The sequence below is a fragment of the Schistocerca cancellata genome, chromosome 3 (genome assembly GCF_023864275.1).
Source record: "Schistocerca cancellata isolate TAMUIC-IGC-003103 chromosome 3, iqSchCanc2.1, whole genome shotgun sequence".
NCBI lineage: Eukaryota > Metazoa > Arthropoda > Insecta > Orthoptera > Acrididae > Schistocerca > Schistocerca cancellata.
This window is the reverse complement of record NC_064628.1, coordinates 484,749,638-484,771,116: the sequence shown is the minus strand read 5'-3', so window position 1 is coordinate 484,771,116 and position 21,479 is coordinate 484,749,638.

Genomic DNA, 21,479 nt, shown 5'->3' with positions numbered 1-21,479 from the left:
GACGTTTTGCCATTCGTGCACCCAGGTTCGTCGTTGAGTACACCATCGCAGGCGCTCCTGGCTGTGATACAGCGTCAAGGGTACCACAGTCATGGTATCCGAGCTAATAGTCCATGCTGCTGCATACGTCGTCGAACTGTTCGTGCTGATGGTTGTTGTCTCTGCAAACGTCCCCATCTGTTGACTCAGGGATCGAGACGTGGCTGCACTATCCGTTACAGCCATGCGGGTAAGATGCCTGTCATCTCGACTGCTAGTGATACGAGGCCGTTGGGATCCAGCGCGGCGTTCGTATGTGAATGCTCTGAAAAGCCAATCATTTGCATGTCATAGCATCTTATTCCTGTCGGATAAATTTGTAAGTAGGCTGTTTATGTTTTTTTTATTGGCAACGTTACGTAGCACTCTCTATATGAAAAGTTTGAATTGTTGTCTGCCATTGTTGTCATGAACTGCTATAGCTGGATGCGAACAGCGCGTAGCGCTGGGCAGTTGGAGGTGAGCCGCCAGCAGTGGTGGACGTGGGGAGAGAGATGGCCGAGTTTTGATAATCTGTAAGACTGGATGTCAATTATGAATATTAAGGTAAATACATTGTTTGTTCTCTAATAATATCTTTCATTTGCTAACTATCCCTATCAGTAGTTAGTGCCTCCAGTAGTTTGAATCTTTTATTTAGCTGGCAGTAGTGGCATTCGCTGTATTGCAGTAGTTCGAGCAGCGAAGATTTTTGTGAGGTAAGTGATTTGTAAAAGGTATAGGTTAAAGTTAGTCAGGGCCATTGTTTTGTAGGGGTTATTGAAAGTCAGATTGCGTTGCGCTAAAAATTATTGTGTGCCAGGTTAAGCACAGTCTTGTACAATTGTTCTAAGGGGACGTTTCATATGTCGACCCTTAGCCTAGGATACCTCACTGGAATCTTCTGATTTTTTCTTGTAGTTTGTGTATTTAGTGTAGCTTTTGTTTATTGCTAGCGCGTAATTGTAGAGAGAATCTCCTTTGTAGTTGCAGTCTTTCATTGTTGTAATGTAAAACAGTTGTGGCATGCATGTAGATTTGCAACAAGTATTTCGCAGCTGCGCTTGTAATTAACTACATATTATTTTCAGTGCTATGTTAATGTGTTCTCTTATTTTTGCTCTTCAAATTGTGTTTTCGTGTGTTATCGTGTGAAATATTGTCTCAATAATGGCGTGTAAAAAACGTAACACTCGGCTCCAAAGTAAACTAAGAAACGACAGTGAAGACGAAAGCAATGTGTTAGCGCCACTGTGTAATGAGTTAACTAATGTTCAAAGTAGTAATTTGGTAACTGTGCATAGGGAAATGGAGCGGGCGTCAAACAATGGCGTAGACAGTCAAACAGGTAGTGAACAGGGAAGCATTATCGATCGATCGGTCGGCAACAGCTCGCCTCAGGAATCCGAAATGATAGGACACAATTTTGCAAATACTGTAGATTCAGGTTTTGGGTCCTCACCTTTTTCTCAAATGAGTCAAGACACATTTTCTGCTTGTCAAAATGTGAATGTTGCCGGTCAAAATGCACTGCTAAAAAGCATAGAGAAACAGATTCCAGACACTAATACATTATTATTGCAATTAATGCAACAAATGGAACAAAATCAGAGACAGATGGGACAAAATCTTCAAAAGTTAGACACAATGGAACAAAATCTTAAAAAATTAGACACAGTGGAACAAAATCTTCAAAAGTTAGACACAATGGAACAAAATCTTAAAAAATTAGACACAGTGGAACAAAATCTTCAAAAGTTAGACACAATGGAACAACACCAGAGACAAACACAGCAAAAGTTAGACACAATGGAACAAAATCTTCGGAAGTTAGACACCACACTTGAACAAACACGTGAAGATTTAACTACTGAATTACATAACATTGAATCGAAATGTCAAAAAGTCTGTAATGACGTAAAAACACAAATTTGTGAGCATTTTCAGCCTATTTTTTCGCGGCATGAAAATGCATTACAGAATCACGAAGCAGCCATAAAAGAGCTGCAAACCATTGTTCATGAAAATCATGAGACCTTGTGGGCTAAAATTGACTCAGTTGCATCAACCGATTCGGTTACGCAACTGGCAAAAACTCAGGACAACTTAAAGAACACAGTAGATTCGATTGCAACACAAATGGACACTCTGAAACTTGGTTCAGAAAAACACACTGAGGAAATGTGTTCACTATCGGAGAAAGTAGCTGAACTTTCGGATCAGGTCACTAACTTATCTACAAAGGTAGATGATGATCTGAATGACACAAGACCCGTAGCCTTCACGGACACAGAAGAGTATGAACAAATAAGAAAATTCAAACAAAATCAGAATCAAATTAATACGCAATACAAAAGAGAAATGCGGGAAGTACAAGATCAGCTGACACTGGTAATACAAGAATTACGTATTTCAGAGGACACTCGCGCCCCAATAAGGGAAGAGGGACATATAAATACGGAAAAGCCACAAAATAATAACACAGAGCATTTCGGTAATTATGAAAGGAACTGGCAAGGTGCACCGAATTTTGAGATGGAACCGCCGACACGACGTAACAATGACCGATATGCTACTCGCCGACACGATGATTTTGATTATAAGCTGTTCATTACTACACGTAAATTCAAAACATTTAAGAATTCTGGCAACGACATTCATCCACAAGCATGGCTCCATCAATTCTCTCATTGTTTTCCTCCCAACTGGTCATTAGAACACAGATTAGAATTTATGTGTGGCTATTTGGAGAATGAACCAGCTGTAAGAATGCGATCGGTCATTCACGATTGTCACAGTGAAGGAGATTTTTATCATGCCTTCCTCTCAGCATATTGGTCTCAAGCCACACAAGACCGCGTAAAACATAGCATCATGATGATGAAACACTTTGAACAATCTGAATTTTCCAGTCTTGTCAAATATTTTGAAGACATGTTGCACAAGAATCAATACCTGTCAAACCCATACAGCCCCTCAGAACTCATCCGCATTTGCTTAATCAAACTGCCTGAACATTTGAGACATATTATTTTAGCAGGACGTTGCAAAGATGACATTGAAGCTTTTCAGGGACTGTTACAAGAACTGGAAATTGACACAGACAGTCGCGGAATGCGAAAACAGGAAAACAATCACTACAGGTCACATCCGTCTCAATTCCGTGACGACAGAAACAATAAATGGCCACGACAAACCTATTCTTACAACGTAAATCGTGACCAAAACAGACACCACCCATATGATAACCACTGGCAGAGTAATAGTTACAGGGAAAGATCACCTTTCCGCGGTAATGACTATCACAGAGACAATCAGAGAAACAGACAATATGGGAACCAAAATAACTATTATCAAGGGAGACAGAATAACTTTAGACGCAACGGTCCAGCGCGTAGTTACGATTCAAGGAGAAATTCTCCACCATGTGACCGACAAGAAAGAAACTATGGAAACTACCGACATGACGACAGACGATATGATCGTAACGACAGACCTGAATTGCATCAGAACTGGCGAGATTTAAACAGAGCAGAGCACTCTCGTCACGATGAATTTGTAGCAGTTAGGTCTCCAAATCCCAATAACGACGCGCGCCAACAAAGAGACAATAGGCGATGACTCACACCACTGGCAGCCACAAGACGTACTTATGAAACTGATGACGCAGCTGCCGTAGCTAGTAATTACGTAAAAATGGAAGACATTAGGGACATCTTACTCCAGGAACACGACGTAACATATAACACCATTGCATATCCTGTGATTCACATTACTGTAAATGACGTAAAATTTACGGCAGTACTTGACTCTGGCAGGGTCGCCATATGAAACGTCCCCTTAGAACAATTGTACAAGACTGTGCTTAACCTGGCACACAATAATTTTTAGCGCAACGCAATCTGACTTTCAATAACCCCTACAAAACAATGGCCCTGACTAACTTTAACCTATACCTTTTACAAATCACTTACCTCACAAAAATCTTCGCTGCTCGAACTACTGCAATACAGCGAGTGCCACTACTGCCAGCTAAATAAAAGATTCAAACTACTGGAGGCACTAACTACTGATAGGGATAGTTAGCAAATGAAAGATATTATTAGAGAACAAACAATGTATTTACCTTAATATTCATAATTGACATCCAGTCTTACAGATTATCAAAACTCGGCCATCTCTCTCCCCACGTCCACCACTGCTGGCGGCTCACCTCCAACTGCCCAGCGCTACGCGCTGTTCGCATCCAGCTATAGCAGTTCATGACAACAATGGCAGACAACAATTCAAACTTTTCATATAGAGAGTGCTACGTAACGTTGCCAATAAAAAAACATAAACAGCCTACTTACAAATTTCGCGTCTGTAGCACGTCACCTTCGTGGTGTAGCAATTTTAATGGCCAGTAGTGCATTTTAATATAGAGACACATTATGTACTGAAGTCAAAATGAAACTTGTGCACATCTTCAAACTGTACTTCTTTGTTCTTATTGCATGAGCAAAGTGTTTTGACCACACAGGCCATAGCTGTTTCATAGATTTACGGAGGTATAGAGCGGACGCCTTGTCTTGTCCGTTCTTTAGAGTCATTAATCCTTTCGTTGTTACAGACGAGTAAATTGAATTTCGTGTTGAGGCGACTTTTGATATCGCTTTCTACGCTACTCACTCCAAAAGAAATGCAAACTATTTTTATAAAAATACAGTTTTCATTCTGCATGCGTGAAAGTTTTACAGTGTGTACATACCTCCTTCCCGCTTGCTTTCAATCTTAGTTCAGCCTGAAACTTCCTGGCAGATTAAAACTGTGTGCCCGACCGAGACTCGAACTCGGGACCTTTGCCTTTCGCGGGCAAGTGCTCTACCAACTGAGCTACCGAAGCACGACACACGCCCGGTACTCACAGCTTTACTTCTGCCAGTACCTCGTCTCCTACCTTCTAAACTTTACAGAAGCTCTCCTGCGAAACTTGCAGAACTAGCACTCCTGAAAGAAAGGATATTGCGGAGACTTGGCTTAGCCACAGCCTGGGGGATGTTTCCAGAATGAGATTTTCACTCTGCAGCGGAGTGTGCGCTGATATGAAACTTCCTGGCAGATTAAAACTGTGTGCCCGACCGAGACTCGAACTCGGGACCTTTGCCTTTCGCGGGCAAGTGCTCTACCAACTGAGCTACCGAAGCACGACTCACGCCCGGTACTCACAGCTTTACTTCTGCCAGTACCTCGTCTCCTACCTTCCAAACTTTACAGAAGCTCTCCTGCGAAACTTGCAGAACTAGCACTCCTGAAAGAAAGGATATTGCGGAGACATGGCTTAGCCACAGCCTGGGGGATGTTTCCAGAACGAGATTTTCACTCTGCAGCGGAGTGTGCGTTGATATTAAACTTCCTGGCAGATTAAAACTGTGTGCCCGACCGAGACTCGAACTCGGGACCTTTGCCTTTCGCGGGCAAGTGCTCTACCAACTGAGCTACCGAAGCACGACTCACGCCCGGTACTCACAGCTTTACTTCTGCCAGTACCTCGTCTCCTACCTTCCAAACTTTACAGAAGCTCTCCTGCGAAACTTGCAGAACTAGCACTCCTGAAAGAAAGGATATTGCGGAGACATGGCTTAGCCACAGCCTGGGGGATGTTTCCAGAATGAGATTTTCACTCTGCAGCGGAGTGTGCGCTGATATGAAACTTCCTGGCAGATTAAAACTGTGTGCCCGACCGAGACTCGAACTCGGGACCTTTGCCTTTCGTGGGCAAGTGCTCTACCAACTGAGCTACCGAAGCACGACTCACGCCCGGTACTCACAGCTTTACTTCTGCCAGTACCTCGTCTCCTACCTTCCAAACTTTACAGAAGCTCTCCTGCGAAACTTGCAGAACTAGCACTCCTGAAAGAAAGGATATTGCGGAGACATGGCTTAGCCACAGCCTGGGGGATGTTTCCAGAATGAGATTTTCACTCTGCAGCGGAGTGTGCGCTGATATGAAACTTCCTGGCAGATAAAACTGTGTGCCCGACCGAGACTCGAACTCGACTCGACTCGAGTCTCGGTCGGGCACACAGTTTTAATCTGCCAGGAAGTTTCATATCAGCGCACACTCCGCTGCAGAGTGAAAATCTCATTTTAGTTCAGCCTGTTCCCGTGAGTGGCGCCGTCGCAGCATGTCTTCAAGATGGCTGCTACACCTTGACGTTCGTCAAAAGCAACGTGCTGTCATAGAATTCCTGTGCTGTGGAAACAAGACAGTGGGAAACAGCCACAAGAGGTTGATAAAGGTGTATGGAGATGCTGCTATCGATCTCAGTACAGTTAGTCGGTGGGCAAGCAGGTTACATGATGAAAGCGGGCACTGCAATATTGAGGATTGTCCTCGCAGCGGCAGGCCTCGTACTGCACACACTCCAATGTGCAGAGAGTTAACGAATTGGTGACTACTGACAGACGCATGACAGTGAAGAAATTGTCACGCTACGTAGGGATAAGGGAAGAAAGTGTTTGCAGAATACTGGAAATGTTGGCGTTAAAAAAGGTATGTGCCAGGTGGGTTCCCAGGATGTTGACGGTGGCTCCCAAAGAAACAAGAAAAACGGTATGCCGCGAACTTTTGGAACAGTACAAGAATGGTGCAGATGAACTTCTTGGATGAATTGTGACAGGTGATGAAACATGGCTCCATCATTTTTCACCAGAGACGAAGAGGCAGTCATTGGAGTGGCATTATGCAAATTCACCCAAGAAAAAAAAATTTCGAAACCACACCTTCTGCTGGAAAAGTTATGGCTACGGTGTGTCGGATTCCGAGGGACTCTTGCTTGTGGACATCATGCCAAGTGGAACCACCATAAAATGTGATGCATATATGACGACAGTGAAGAAACTTCAAGCTCGACTGAGTCCTGTTCGACCACATCAGCAAGAGCAGGATGTTTTGCTGTTGCACGACAATGCACGGCCACATGTCATTCAAAAAACCATGGAAGCGATCACAAAACTCGGATGGACAACACTGGAACACCCGCCTTACAGTCCTGACCTGGCTCTATGTGACTATAATCTCTTTGGGAAACTGAAATACTGTCTTCGTGGAACAAAGTTTGAAGATAATGACTCCCTTATGAACGCTGCCAAACAGTGGCTCCAACAGGTTGGTCCAGAATTTTACCGTGCGGGTATACAGGCGCTGGTTCCAAGAGGGCGTAAGGCAGTTGAGAGGGATAGAAATTATGTGGACAAATGAAAATATTGTTCCTAAAGGATGTATGTACACACTGTGAAACTTTCAAACATATAGAATAAAAGATGGATTTATAAAAGAAAAATAGTGTGCATTTCTTTTAGAGTGACCCTCGGACATGCTAGTGCCTGTGCTGAGAGACGGCGTTCCGGCCGATATGAAATACTTATCACCCATTTTTCGGAAACTATTATGGGGAAAAAATTATTTTTGCATGTTTTACAGTCTGGTATCTTCACTCGATAAAGAACGGAATTTCTCTTTGTTATGCGTTACACTTACTGAGCTGCATCAAATACAGTAAAACATTGCACGACGTTTTACAGCGTGTGCAGAGGTAAAAACGCTTTGCGCTAGTATTGCTTATCGTTGATTTTAGCTCATACATGCAGTGAATGAAATATAGATAGGATAACGAAATTTTATTTAAACTTGAGACAAGAACAGTATCTTATTTTGCTCTCGAGTTATTGGGTTTTATATCAGAATGACGGTCGTGCGTGAAGTGCCGATTTATTCCCATGCACACAGCGAAACAGTTGGTCACAGCAGTCTCATCTCGTAAACGATTGAAGATATTGAAATGAGTTTTTTTTGCAAATGATAGCACCCAATGAGAGACATGTTTTCTGTGGTAAGTACTCGAATCTTTCTTATTCACAGAGATAAGGCAGCAACTCGCCCTCAGCAGTGAGAGGTCGGCGGCGAAGGATGCATTCAGAAATCCATAGCATTGTGGGGGAATCCAGGCGGCGATTGTATACACGTCCAAAGCACCTGAGAATGACGTAGCAGGACGTGTATACACGCCTACAACAGCGAAAGGATTAACGTGAGTAGGTACTGTAGTATGCACGCGTTCTTTCAACATTCCCCAGGCCAGAAACCACATGGAGCCAAAACGGGTGACCGAGGCGACCACGTCGGAGGTCCACCTCCTTCAGTCCAGCGTCTACCAAATGCTTCATCCTTATAATATCGAACCTCTTCTATCATTCTGGAAGTAGCCTGATGTCATGATACAGAGCTGAAGCTCAGCAACAACAATATTCTGCAACATATCTACGTAAGAATCTCCCCTTTCAGTCTGATCACTAAAATTACGTGTTCAAAGTACTCCAGACTTTGAAATACTGCACCATACGTTAATTATCGGATAGGATCGAATGCGCTCTCTTAGTTTGTGGGTATTGCTTCTACTCCAAATGGCGTAACTGTGCTTACTAACGTGCCACGGACATCAGATGTGGCCTCATCCAACACAAAGAACATAACATTGGAGTCTATGTGCGTAATTTGTGACAACACTTCTGCAGCTCGCATACAAGGTATTTTATTAGCATCAGATTTCGGCTGTATCATTCGAATGTGGAATGCTTCAAATGGCTCTGAGCACTATGAGACTTAACATCTGAGATCATCAGTCCCCTAGAACTTAGAACTACTTAAACCTAACTAACCTAAGGACATCACGCACATGGCCACTGCGTCCGGTTAGTGTGGTTTGGCTTCACTCACAGATCGAGGTGGAGAATTCTTACGACGCTTGTGCGCGCGATTCCACTGACCAATGTTAATCTCGTACTTGACTTTCCTAGGCTCCCACCTTCCGTTCGAATACTTCTCGGACATTCACCGTTTCCTTTGCAGTCATTGGTCAGAGACCTGACGCACTCATAATTCTTATGCAGTCGACGGACCGTTAAACGGCTTGTAGGATCGTTATGAAATCGTTACTGAAATTTTTTTTTACTATTGAGGGTGATCCAAACACTTACATCAAAGCTGCTACCATCCTTCTCGCCGGCCGGTGTGGCCGTGCGGTTCTAAGCGCGTCAGTTTGGAACCGCGTGACCGCTACGGTCGCAGGTTCGAATCCTGCCTCGGGCATGGATGTGTGTGGTGTCCTTAGGTTAGTTAGGTTTAAGTAGTTCTAAGTTCTAGGGGACTGATGACCTCAGTAGTTAAGTCCCATAGTGCTCAGAGCCACCATCCTTCTCTCTTCCATATGGAGTCTGTAGCAAAAAAAGTTTAGAATTATGTGTTACCATATGATTGGTAACATCTTTTTGGACAACTGTATATATTAAACCAAAGAGATGGACTTTGTGCCAACAGGAACATAAGGAGAGAACTTCTCCGTATGGCTCAGCTCCTTGTGTCGATATACACTAATGAGCAGGATCATTATGACCATTGCCCTCCGCAAGATTCAATGCGGCCTGAATTGATACCGGTGCGTGGCGCAGTGACAAAAGTACACTTCCTGGCCAGAATTGTACTGGCACTCATATGTAATGCGGAACTGACAGCCAGATGTCACGAGAGGTGGACCTGACAATGTAAAACGAGGCGATGATTGTCGTGTTGTCAGTACAGGAGCAGTAATAGCACAACGGGTCGGTCAAAAGGGCTCAGTGATTTCGAACTTGGTCATTGGATTTCACCTGAATAACAAATCCATCATAGACTTTTCAACGTTTCTAAAGCTGCTCACTCGATTACTAACGATGTGATTGTGAATGGAAACGCTAAGCAACACTCGCAGTTAAACCAGGCAAATCTCATATACTGGAGGACAGCATTACAGAGGGCATTTGTAAAAGTCTCATCAAATCAGCGGAATAACTCACTCGTGAGTTACAGAGTGCTACCAGCAGTCCAGCCAGTACAATGCTTGTACGTATAGAGGTAAAAGTAATGCAGTACAAAAGTCTAGCAGCTCCTCAGAAGGCAATCATTTCTGCAGCAGGTGGTGTAGAGAGCAGTGCCACAGGACAATGAATGACGAGCAACTGATATGGACTGTCGAATCAGACTCTGTCCTGTGGCAATCTGAAGAAAGTATCTAACTAAGTCTTGAGAATGCCCGGTGAACGTTACTTGCCATCATTTGTAGTTATTTATTTAACGTATGGCTTACATGGATCAAAATGGTTCAAATGGCTCTGAGCACTATGGGACTTACGATCTGAGGTCATCAGTCTCCTAGAACTATTTAAACCTAACTAACCTAAGGACACCACACACACCCATGTCCGCGGCAGGATTCGAATCTGTGACCGTAGCGGTCGCGCGGTTCCAGACTGAAGCGCCTAGAACCGCTCAGCCACAGTGGCCGGCTTAGATGGATCAAATAATAACATAAAATCAAGTACAGATATCTAAGTCAGTGTTCATACGATGGTGACGAACAGTTACAAAACAAACTACTATATACATACACATATTTATAAATTTACATTTTAAATACAAATAACTATATACATATTTAGAATTTATTATGATATCTGACGATTAGAACTATATTGCAATATCGAGGACATTGATCCTGTCCAGTACCGTGTCTGCAGCTTGGAAGAAATCGGCTGGGTCTCCAGGATATGATCTTAGTGGGCAGGTGGTTGTAATGTTTCGGATAGTATGGCGAGGTACACCACAGTTGCAGGACGGTGATTCTGCAAATCCTGTGAAGTTCTTATTCTATTAAGTGTCTTTCACATGTGGCGAGGCAGTTCCATTCCTGGCATGATCTCAGTAGGGTCGATGGTGTGGGGGCCAAAAACTTGCGTAGTGGACTTCCAGTAGTCCCTCCATTTGTCATTTGTATTGAAATTTTCTGCTAGTAGTTGTTCCGCAGTGAGGAGTGGAGCAGACCTAGGTTTAAGTCTTTTCAGGGCTATACCAGGGAGGTCTACGTGGACAGGTAGACTGTGATTTGCTAATATTTTTTTTTGTATTCTCTAAGGCGGTGTATTTGTCTGCGGATGTGGAGGTTTCAAATGGTTCAAATAGCTCTGAGCGCTATGGGACTAAACTTCTGAGAGCCGGCCGCGGTGGTCTAGCGGTTCTAGGCGCGCAGTCCGGAACCGCGCGACTGCTACGGTCGCAGGTTCGAATCCTGCCTCGGGCATGGATGTGTGTGATGTCCTTAGGTTAGTTAGGTTTAAGTAGTTCTAAGTTCTAGGGGACTGATGACCACAGATGTTAAGTCCCATAGTGCTCAGAGCCATTTGAACCATAAACTTCTGAGGTCATCAGTCCCCTAGAACTTAGAACGATTTAAACCTAACTAACCTAAGGACATCACACACATCGATACCCGAGGCAGGATTCGAACCTGCGCCCGTAGGAGTCGCGCGGTTCCTGACTGTAGCGCCTAGAACGGCTCGGCCATTCCGGCCGGCGATGTGGAGGGGTGGGGGGGGGAGGGGGAGCAATATAACACAGGACAGAACTGGAGTACTTCTTACGCTACCACTGATTATTCTTATAGTTTCATTCAGTTTTAGGTCGACTTTCTTTGTGTGGCAACTGTTTACCCCAGCCAGAGAGCAGTATTCGGCAACGGAGTATACTAGGCTAAAAGCTGAAGTTCTAAGTGTGGATGCGTTTGCACCCCAGATTGTGACGCATAATTTGTGGATTATGTTGTTCCTAGTATTAACTTTGGCTGCGGTGTTCTCCAAGTGTCTTTTATACGACTGCGTTCTATCCAGCGTGATGCCCAGGTATTTCTGGTATGGATTGTAGCGCAGGAGGTGGTTGTTAAAGTATACTACTCGCTGCTTACTTTCTTGTCCATTGTTGTGGTAAAAACTGGACACTTCAGTTTTATTCATGTTAGGAGTAAGTCTCCAGTCAGCGAAGTATTTTCCCACACGGAGAGTTCCTTTGTGAGTATATTGCTGGCCTCTTCTATGGTTTTACTTCAGGCAGCTAGTGCTAGGTCGTCAGCATAACCGTATTTCTTGGACCTTGTTTGAGGCAGGTCAGATATACATAGATTGAAAAGAGTAGGTGCGAGCACCAGTCCTTGGGGTAGGCCGTTATTCAGTTTCCTTATTTTGCTCTTGCTTTCTCCCATGACTGTTTGAAAATTCCGGTCAAAAACATTTTATTTATCAAGGATACTATTTGGATGCATGGTATTTTACTCAAAAGTTTGTAAACAAGACCTTCTCTACATACTGTATCATAGGCCGCAGTTCAGTCGACAAAAGCAGGAGTGATTTTTAGTTGACATTCAAATCCAGCTTCTATGTGCGTTGTGAGGCTTAATACTTGGTCAGCACAGCTGCGCTGTGGTCTAAAACCTGCCTGTTGCACTGGGGCACTTTGCAATATAACAAGGCTTAATCTGTTTAGAAGCTTACTTTCTAGTAATTCGCAACATGCGCTAAGGTGTGCAATAGAGCGGTAGCTCTCTGGCAGGTTCTTTGGTTTATTTGGTTTTTATACTGAGATAATTTTGGCTTTTTTTTAGATTTTGCGGGAGATATCCTGTTGATAAGATCTTTGAATAAAATTTAGCGAGCCACGTCTTTGTATGTTTGCCACAATTTTTGAGAAATTCTGGTTGCATCCCATCAAACCCAGGGGCCTTGCCAGGTTTGATGTCATCTAATGCTCTGTTCATTTCTGTTACAGTGAAAGGTCTCGAGTATTGTGGATGAGATACTGTTGCCCGTCGAAGAGTTTATAGCTGTTTTTTTGAGACTTTTCGTGTGCTGTTTCATGCTGGGAGCGATTTCTTCTGCTGTTACCTTTGGTACTTCCAGGGTTAGGGTATTAATGCTACCTAGTTTCCTCAAGAGGCTCCAAGCTTTCCTGCTCGATCTTTTAAAATCTGTTTTGCTGGTGGTTTCTTCCCATTTCTTACGTCGTTCCATGTCAAGTCGGTTGAGAAGCTCGTCTATACCACAGGGTCCCCACCGTTCTGGAACTCCTGATATAGCTGCTCAGTTTCGCTGTTCCAAACAGGGATATATTCCTTACGGAAGCCATGTGGTACAAACCTCTTGGCTCTGGAGATGACAGATCTTGTAAACCGGTCGTAGTTAGTACTTTTGGGAGATATCCACCTGACAATCCCATCTAACTGTGCTTCAAATTGGTCCCAATCTGCCTTCTTTAGGTTCCATCTAGGTCTGGGAGTGGAATGAATAACAGGAATTTTTATGCCCACCTCATGTATAATAAGGCGATGCTGTGTATGTGGGAAGTCGTTCAATACCCTCCTTGAAACTGTGACTGGACGGTTTTGGGTGTCCTGTGTAACAAAGCTTAGGTCTGGGGTCGTTTCCGTGTTCCATGCCGCCGATATAAAGGTTCCCCTATCTTTTGCACTGAAAATTAAGCTGAGATTATGGGAATCTGCCCAATTTAAGTGTTGTTCACCGTTTCTAAGTGTTGTTCTATGTTTACAAGTTGTATGATGACTGCTAAAGTCGCTCGCATATATAGCTGACCGTGGATGGATATATAGCATCCTTTTTGGCCATTGTATTCGCGGTGGCTTATATATGTTAACAGTAGTTATATCGGCTATTTTGGCAGTTAATTGGTGGATATCACCATCTGTGTTTGACTGTACTAGTTGGGCGTTTTCGATGTTGTTCCGGACGTACGTCGCAACACCATACGATCGATGATAGGTTACGCCGAGTAGTTCATATCTATGGATTTTACCCCTGTAGTATTGCTGGTTGTCGTTTTCTATATGAGTTTCCTGGATCAAGGCCATGTAAATATTTTCTTCTATCAGGAACTTCGAGATATATTCACTCCTGGCTCTGCTAAGTCCCTCAGCATTTAGTTGGCAGATAGGGATTATTTTTCCGAGGTTCTTTGTCATTTGGGCATGATAAGGACTTTGACTTATTGGTCTTCTTGGATCCATGTATGCTAGCCAGGAAATCAAATGTATAGTCTGGCTGCCGAAAATCGCTGTAGCTCATTTAGCGTTACCCAGGGTGCACGTGTAGTATTCTACTGCGGACGCGAGCTGTTTTACACCCCATCATTTCTTATGCGCAGTAAGTGAAACATACTCAAACCGTTAAAAACACCCCAATACCACAATACCACCTCCTCTGTACTCAACTGTTGACGCTGTTATTTCTAGTGTTCAAATGGCTCTGAGCACTACGGGACTCAACTGCTGTGGTCATAAGTCCTCTAGAACTTAGAACTACTTAAACCTAACTAACCTAAGGACATCACACACATCCATGCCCGCGCCAGGATTCGAAACTGCGACCGTAGCGGTCGTGCGGTTCCAGACTGTAGCGCCTTTAACCGCGCGGCCACTCCGACCGGCTATTTGTAGTGTGAACAGTTAAGTACAGAGGACGTGGTATTATGATACTGGAGCGTTTTTAACGGTGCTGGTGTGGTTCACTTATTTGCACTTGAGAAAAGTACAAGTTTAATAACAAATTTTACATTATTGTGTACAACAGAGAAGCAGTTCGAATACGATGACTGTGTCAGCATGACAGTGCATCCTGGCATCAATAAGCATCTATGAGGCAAAGGTCTGTGGGCCAGAACATTCCTGAAATGGACTGGCCTGTCAACCTATGGAAACATCTTCGGATTAGAATGTCGACTTCACTGCAGGCCCCAGCATCGAACATCATTGCCTTCACTGATTGCGGCTCTTGAAGAAAAAATTGTGCACCTTTCCTCCACAGACATTCAGACAGCTCAATGTAAGTGACCCGAGTAGTAGGCTGTAATAAATGGCTGTCATATCCCGTTTTTATGTCCATTAATAGATGTCCAGATAATTTTGATCCGATGGTGTATACAAGCGGATCAGTGATGAATGGGGAATCACTCTATAGCGATCATGGTCGCACATAAATCCACTGACGTAAGCTATTGTGACAAATGGAGCTTGTTTATAGCACAGTGCCTGCATGTGACATTTTGCAAATGGCAAGGCTGGTCTGCTGTTCACATACTACTGTCATGAACATCTATGGAAACTGGTTGAAGGACAGTGTCACAACGCGTAGGCAACAAAGTTTTGGTCTACGCATCTCATCATCGAACAAGGAATTTAGAGGCTTGTCCGTTCTACAAAACAAGAGAGGTCACGATATGCGGCAGATCTGGCAACAGAGTATGAAGAAGCTGGTACAGGACCAGATGTTTAAACAATTCAACGCGCGCTGTTTAACATGCAGCTCCACAGCAGACGACTTCGTCAAGTACGATTGCACTGCACGATATATCGTCGAGTTTGGACTATGAGTCAGCTATTTGGATAAATCACGCTTCTTGTTACAGCAGGTCGAAGGGTGTATACCGATATGCCGTGATGAAGGTAAACTACTGCTCGATAGGCGCTCTAAACCACGAACGGAGATCAGTGGTGTCTGTACTGTTATGTATGACATGCACTTGGGCTTCCATGGAACCTGCGGCAACAACAGAAGACACCAGGACAACAGCGGACTACGTAAACATTACTGCAGACCACCTCCGTCCCTTTGTCCTCCACTTCCTCACTGGCGATGGTACCGAGCGAGGTGGCGCAGTGGTTAGACACTGGACTCGCATTCGGGAGGACGACGGTTCAATCCCGCGTCCGGCCATCCTGATTTAGGTTTTTCGTGATTTCCCTAAATCACTCCAGGCAAATGCCGGGATGGTTCCTCTGAAAGGGCACGGCCGACTTCCTTCCCCATCCTTCCCTAATCCGATGAGACCGATGACCACGCTGTCTGGTCTCCTTCCCCAAACAACCAACTGGCGATGGTATGTGTTTAGGACAGCAAATTTATGCAAATAATCTGCCTCAGTCCTCGATGCTTTCCTGTGGGCCATTCTTATAGGATAAAATTCTACCTTTTTTGGACAGCAACACCACAAGATCCAGTAGTGGTCTCAGTAGATCAATAGCTATTAATATTTTAGTTTCAAGCCACATTTAAGTTTGCTGTTTAAGACTTTTGTCAGCGACCCTTTAAGTTTTGTGGCATAATTGTTTCATGAGGACTTGCTTGTTTATTGTTGAAGATAATGATTTTTATTTTGCTGTATTGTAATAATTCGTGTGTTTTTCTCTCCATTCAGCAACTTTCTAACACACTTGATGAATCTCAACTGTGTGCTGCTTGTGTGTGTACCAGATCAAGGCTTCAATTTTGTCTTTTCCAGTCCGTTTGCTGTGAAATCACTTCTGCAGAATACTATGCAACTGTGGATCAAATAATATGTCTGTAACTTTTCATCGACTGTGCATCCATATTGTGTTTTCTCACTTTTTAAAAATGGATCATCATTATGGTCGTGTCTAATGTTCTTAAATAGGTGTTTAATTTTACTCTCACAATTTATGCATTTTATCAAGGAAATAAAAATTTCATTTGGTTGAGGATATTTCAATGTTTTTAAGGTCATATGGTTTCACACATGTGGAACAACACTTTGGTTTCCAAATGTGTATAAAACTTCAAAATCATACTGCTCTAAAGCGAAAGCCAATTTTACAAACCAAGTGTGGAATAGTTTATTCTTAAACAGAAAGGATAAGGTTTCGTTATCGATTATGACTTCTGTGTGCCTTGTAGCTAACTGGTATACACATTTTCTGAATCCTTACAAAATAGCTAAAACTTCCTTTTCTGTGATGGTATATTGTTCAACACTCTGTTGACAAATGCCATCGTGTTTATAGCACCATCTGCTTTCTCCTGAGGAAGATGCTCTCCAGAACCATAGTCTGAGCTATCACACACCGGACGGAAATCTTTTGAGGGATCTGAATGTACCTCGTATTTACACTTCTGGGTAACATAACTGAATTTTAATGGCTACATAAGCATCCTGGCATGGTTTTATCCAATCCCACATCACCTTGTGATTCAATAAATTAGCCAATTGAAGCTCATTTAGTGACTAATCATTTATAAGTCTGCTATAGCACCCCGATAGTCCTAAAAAAACTCACATGCACGAGTACGTGATGTGGTGTGATGTGATTTATATGAATTTGACGATGCTGGTGGTGATTCCGCATTTAACAGTTGACTATGCCACTATGGCTGCAGTGCATTAAGACTTTGTTTTTATGAGCCAGATCTGATGATGGTCATTATAGACCGAAGCCGGTAATTTGCTAAACAGAAAAGATTGTGACCATAGACGTAAATTAAAGGAAACTTATCTCCTTTTGTTCTCATTGTGAGGTTACTATCTAGAACTAGTCGCATGTCATCGCGTTTTTTTTCTTTTTATCAGCCAACAGTGGGGAGTTGTATAGATTAAAAGAACTCAGTGATTTTCTCCTGTAACATTGCCTATAATTTCTATGACAAACCTCTGTGTTTGCCCGAGGAAAGGGTAGTGCTTGTTGTTAAATATAACATTTCCTTTTCATGTGGAAACGACAAAGTGTTGGTTTATAGGAAAATACATTTGATTTTTTTTTAATTCTTGCTAACAACTTGATACTTTTCTTTGTGATATTTTTCATTGGATTTGACATTCCCATCTCCATTGCTTTTTATTGAGGGATTTTTTTTGTGATGTAGGTGCTGAAGACAGCATTGACTGTGTCTCTTAAAGCATCGATGGTGTTTCCCTATCCCTCGAATGCTATAAAAGAAATATTCGTTTTCCTAATTTAGTATTTTCCTCTTGCAGTAGGTCCTCTTCTGCGCCTTAACTTACAGTCACTATTTGAAACTTGTGAGTTGGTGATCCTATAGAATTTCTTCCTGACTAAATGACATCAGCAAATTTCGAAGGTTTCCCGAATGTGTTCGATATATTTTTGGTCTAAACCTAGTCTCTAGCTATTCACACTTGTATTTATCTCTGTTTCGTGCCATTTGTTGTTTGCGTTATCCAGGACGATAGCTAACATTTCATCTATAAAATGCTTCTCTACCTCACTGGTTAGTGACACTGTCATTGCCTTCATTCTGACGGACTTTTAATCAATCATCATTTCCGTTTTTCTCCTCGTGACATAATTTGACTTCTAACATTGGTAGAATCTGCATCACTTAACACATTTATGAACATCTGGATGGCCATTCAAGACACTCATGTTATTTTTCCTTGAATTTCCAGATTGATGCCATTACGATGATTAACGACTGGTCTGACACTGCTGTATCCAACGTTTTATTTATTCTGTAATAACTATCAAAATATTTTTCCATTTTATTATTCTTTCCCACTCAGAAACAGAGCAGCGTTGTAGATACTACTACCGTTATCATTTTTACGTTTAGGTCACCAGTATTTGTCTACTAACGCTTTCTGCAACTGCTCAGACGTTTCGTACTCTGTGCCTATCGTTGGGGCAAGTACTAAGCGTCTTCACCTAGCTAACACCTCTAACTACAAAAGCCATTTTCTTTGGTTGAGTCCAACATTTGTGTGTCGCCTTCAAAATTGTAGAGAATTTTTGTGGGACATAGTTTTCCGTTCACGTGGCATTTTATAAAACTACTAGAGTAAAAAAAAAATCCTCAGTATGTATTGTATTCCTACAAAAATTCCTTGTTTAACTTCGTTGTCTACGTGTTTCACAATGTTACCAAGCTCTTCTTGAACACTACTGAGAGTATTTGCCTTAATTGGGCAGCAGTTTTACCACTGCTTGTACACAGGTGCATTGTAAAATTTTAGTTTCGGGAACGTGGTCTGCTAGCTTCTCGACATGACACATCATTAGGCAACATGCTTAATGGTGTCCTCCAGTGACGCTCTCGAACATGCAACTTGTGATATAATTTGGTTGAGCCTTTCGTTCTGTCTGTAATTCTGTCTTTTTGGCAAACTTTTCGTTCTGTTCATCGAACATTTTGTCGAATTTCTCGCCACATTTGCCGATTTTTTTCTCGAATTTCTCGTTTAGCTGCTTCATTATCTTGGAACTCTCGATTACTCGTGCATGTAGTAGGTCTGATGCATCACCATCGTCTTGAGTCTTGCATATTTTGTTTTGACGATTCATTAATGGCATAACAGAAGATTCTCCCATGGGACTCCCCATAACAGTAGAGATACTGTTGCATTTACTAATATTTCCGTCGGTTGTCTCCTGATTTCTGCACAGTAACATTCGTGTGGCCCCCAAATCAAGACCGACTTCGTTTCATTCTGGTAAAGCAATTACCGTGAATGATTTACCATGATAGTAGTGCAGGCACATATTCTACGAAAAACTGTAAAAATTTTCGTTTATACACAGCCTGTATGCTGCTTAAAACTTGTTGGCAGTGTCATACTTTAAACAGGCGTGAAAAATAATATCTGTTGGACTATGTGACACATGTTGAAACGTCCCCTTAGAAAAATTAATGAATTACTGTGCTGGTAAACCCCTTACGTTATTTGATTTTCAAACAGCTGAGCAGAACTGAACGTACTCAGATATTTCTCACTTTACTTATTCTGATCATCACTAAACTGGCACACAATATTTTTAGCGCAACGCAATCTGACTTTTAATAAACCCTACAAAAGAATGGCCCTGACTAACGATAACCTATACCTTTCGTGAATCACTTACCTCACAAAAATCTTCGTTATTAGACCTACTGCAATACAGCGAGCGCCAATACTGCCAGCTAAATAAAAGATTCTAACTACTGAAGTCACTAACTACTGATAGGTATAGTTAGCAAATGAAAGATTTTGATAAAGAACACGCCCGCATCTCGTGGTCGTGCGGTAGCGTTCTCGCTTCCCACGCCCGGGTTCCCGGGTTCGATTCCCGGCGGGGTCAGGGATTTTCTCTGCCTCGTGATGGCTGGGTGTTGTGTGCTGTCCTTAGGTTAGTTAGGTTTAATTAGTTCTAAGTTCTAGGGGACTTATGACCGCAGCAGTTGAGTCCCATAGTGCTGAGAGCCATTTGATAAAGAACAAACAATGTATTTACCTTAATAGTGTTCAAAAGTGTTCATGACATCCAGTCTTACAAATTTACCGTCTCTGATGGACACACGTCCAGATCGTCCGCTCTCAAAACTCCGCCATCTCTCTCCCCACATCCACCACTGCTGGCGGCTCACCTCCAACAGTGCAACGCTACGCGCTGTTAACAACTGCCCAACACTACAATAGCGAATATTACAACAGTGCCAACCAACCACAGACTGCTCACAGCACAGCCAGTGATTTTCATACAGAATACATACAACGCTATGTGGCGTTACCAATATAAAAACCTAAACAGCCTACTTACAATGCTAAAATGTGGGATCCACTGTAGACATCGAATACGTCACTCATATTACAGAACGCATTATCACGTTTTAGTGACATGAATTGTCACTGGTTGTAAAACACACTAAACAAATAGTTACATACAATATAAATAGCATATAAAAATCCATGTCTAATGCCAGTGGTATACTAATAACACATGGATAGAGGAGGAGGAGGATATTAGTGTTTAACGTCCCGTCGACAACGAGGTCATTAGAGACGGAGCGCAAGCTCGGGTGAGGAAGGATGGGGAAGGAAATCGGCCGTGCCCTTTCAAAGGAACCATCCCGGCATTTGCCTGAAGCGATTTAGGGAAATCACGGAAAACCTAAATGGCCGGAGACGGGATTGAACCGTCGTCCTCCCGAATGCGAGTCCAGTGTACTAACCACTGCGCCACCCCGCTCGGTCACATGGACAGAATAACGCACATCTCCAGTGGGAGACATTAGTTTATACAGTATATTGATAACAAATGTCACGTGGATGACAGCCAATATGACTAGGATGAGTGGTTGTGGTTGAGGAACAACTAGCTGCAGCCTGTGAAACCAACTACAGAGTCGTGGCGTTCATCCTACAGGCCACAGAAGTACTCTTAATGTGCCACCGCACATGTCAGTGCCCTGTGACGTATGGATTCCAATGTTCAAACTGTACTGCAACAATGAATTAGTAGAAACATGACTACCTTCCGGATAACGCAATTTACGTTAAGGTACGATACAGTGTAGTTACTTCCTCTAGTGCCGACACACCCTGACTGCCTCGTGTCTATGCTCGCCACAGGGAACAGTTCGGTCGACATTGCCTAGAATCACATTGGAATCGCTATCTGGTGAGGTGACAGACCGCTCACATTTCGACATAATGGAGACTCTGACTCGAACGAAGAATGTTAGTGCCAAAGCTTTTAGACAGTAGCAGAAGAGCGTTGAAGTTAAAAAGGATGTGGTTCAGTTATAAAATTCACGTGCGTAACTCGAGTCTCAATACGGCAGACTGTTTCCGTTTCTCATCCACGTCTACATTAATACTCCGCATGCTACTTGATGCTGTTTGACGAGGAGAGAGAAGGGGGGTGCTCCTGGTACCGCCAACTGATCACTCCTTCCCTGTTCCACTCGTGAATGTTGCGTGGGAAGAACGACTGCCGGTAAGCCTCTGTATTTGCTGTAATTTCTGAACTTTCTCATCGCCG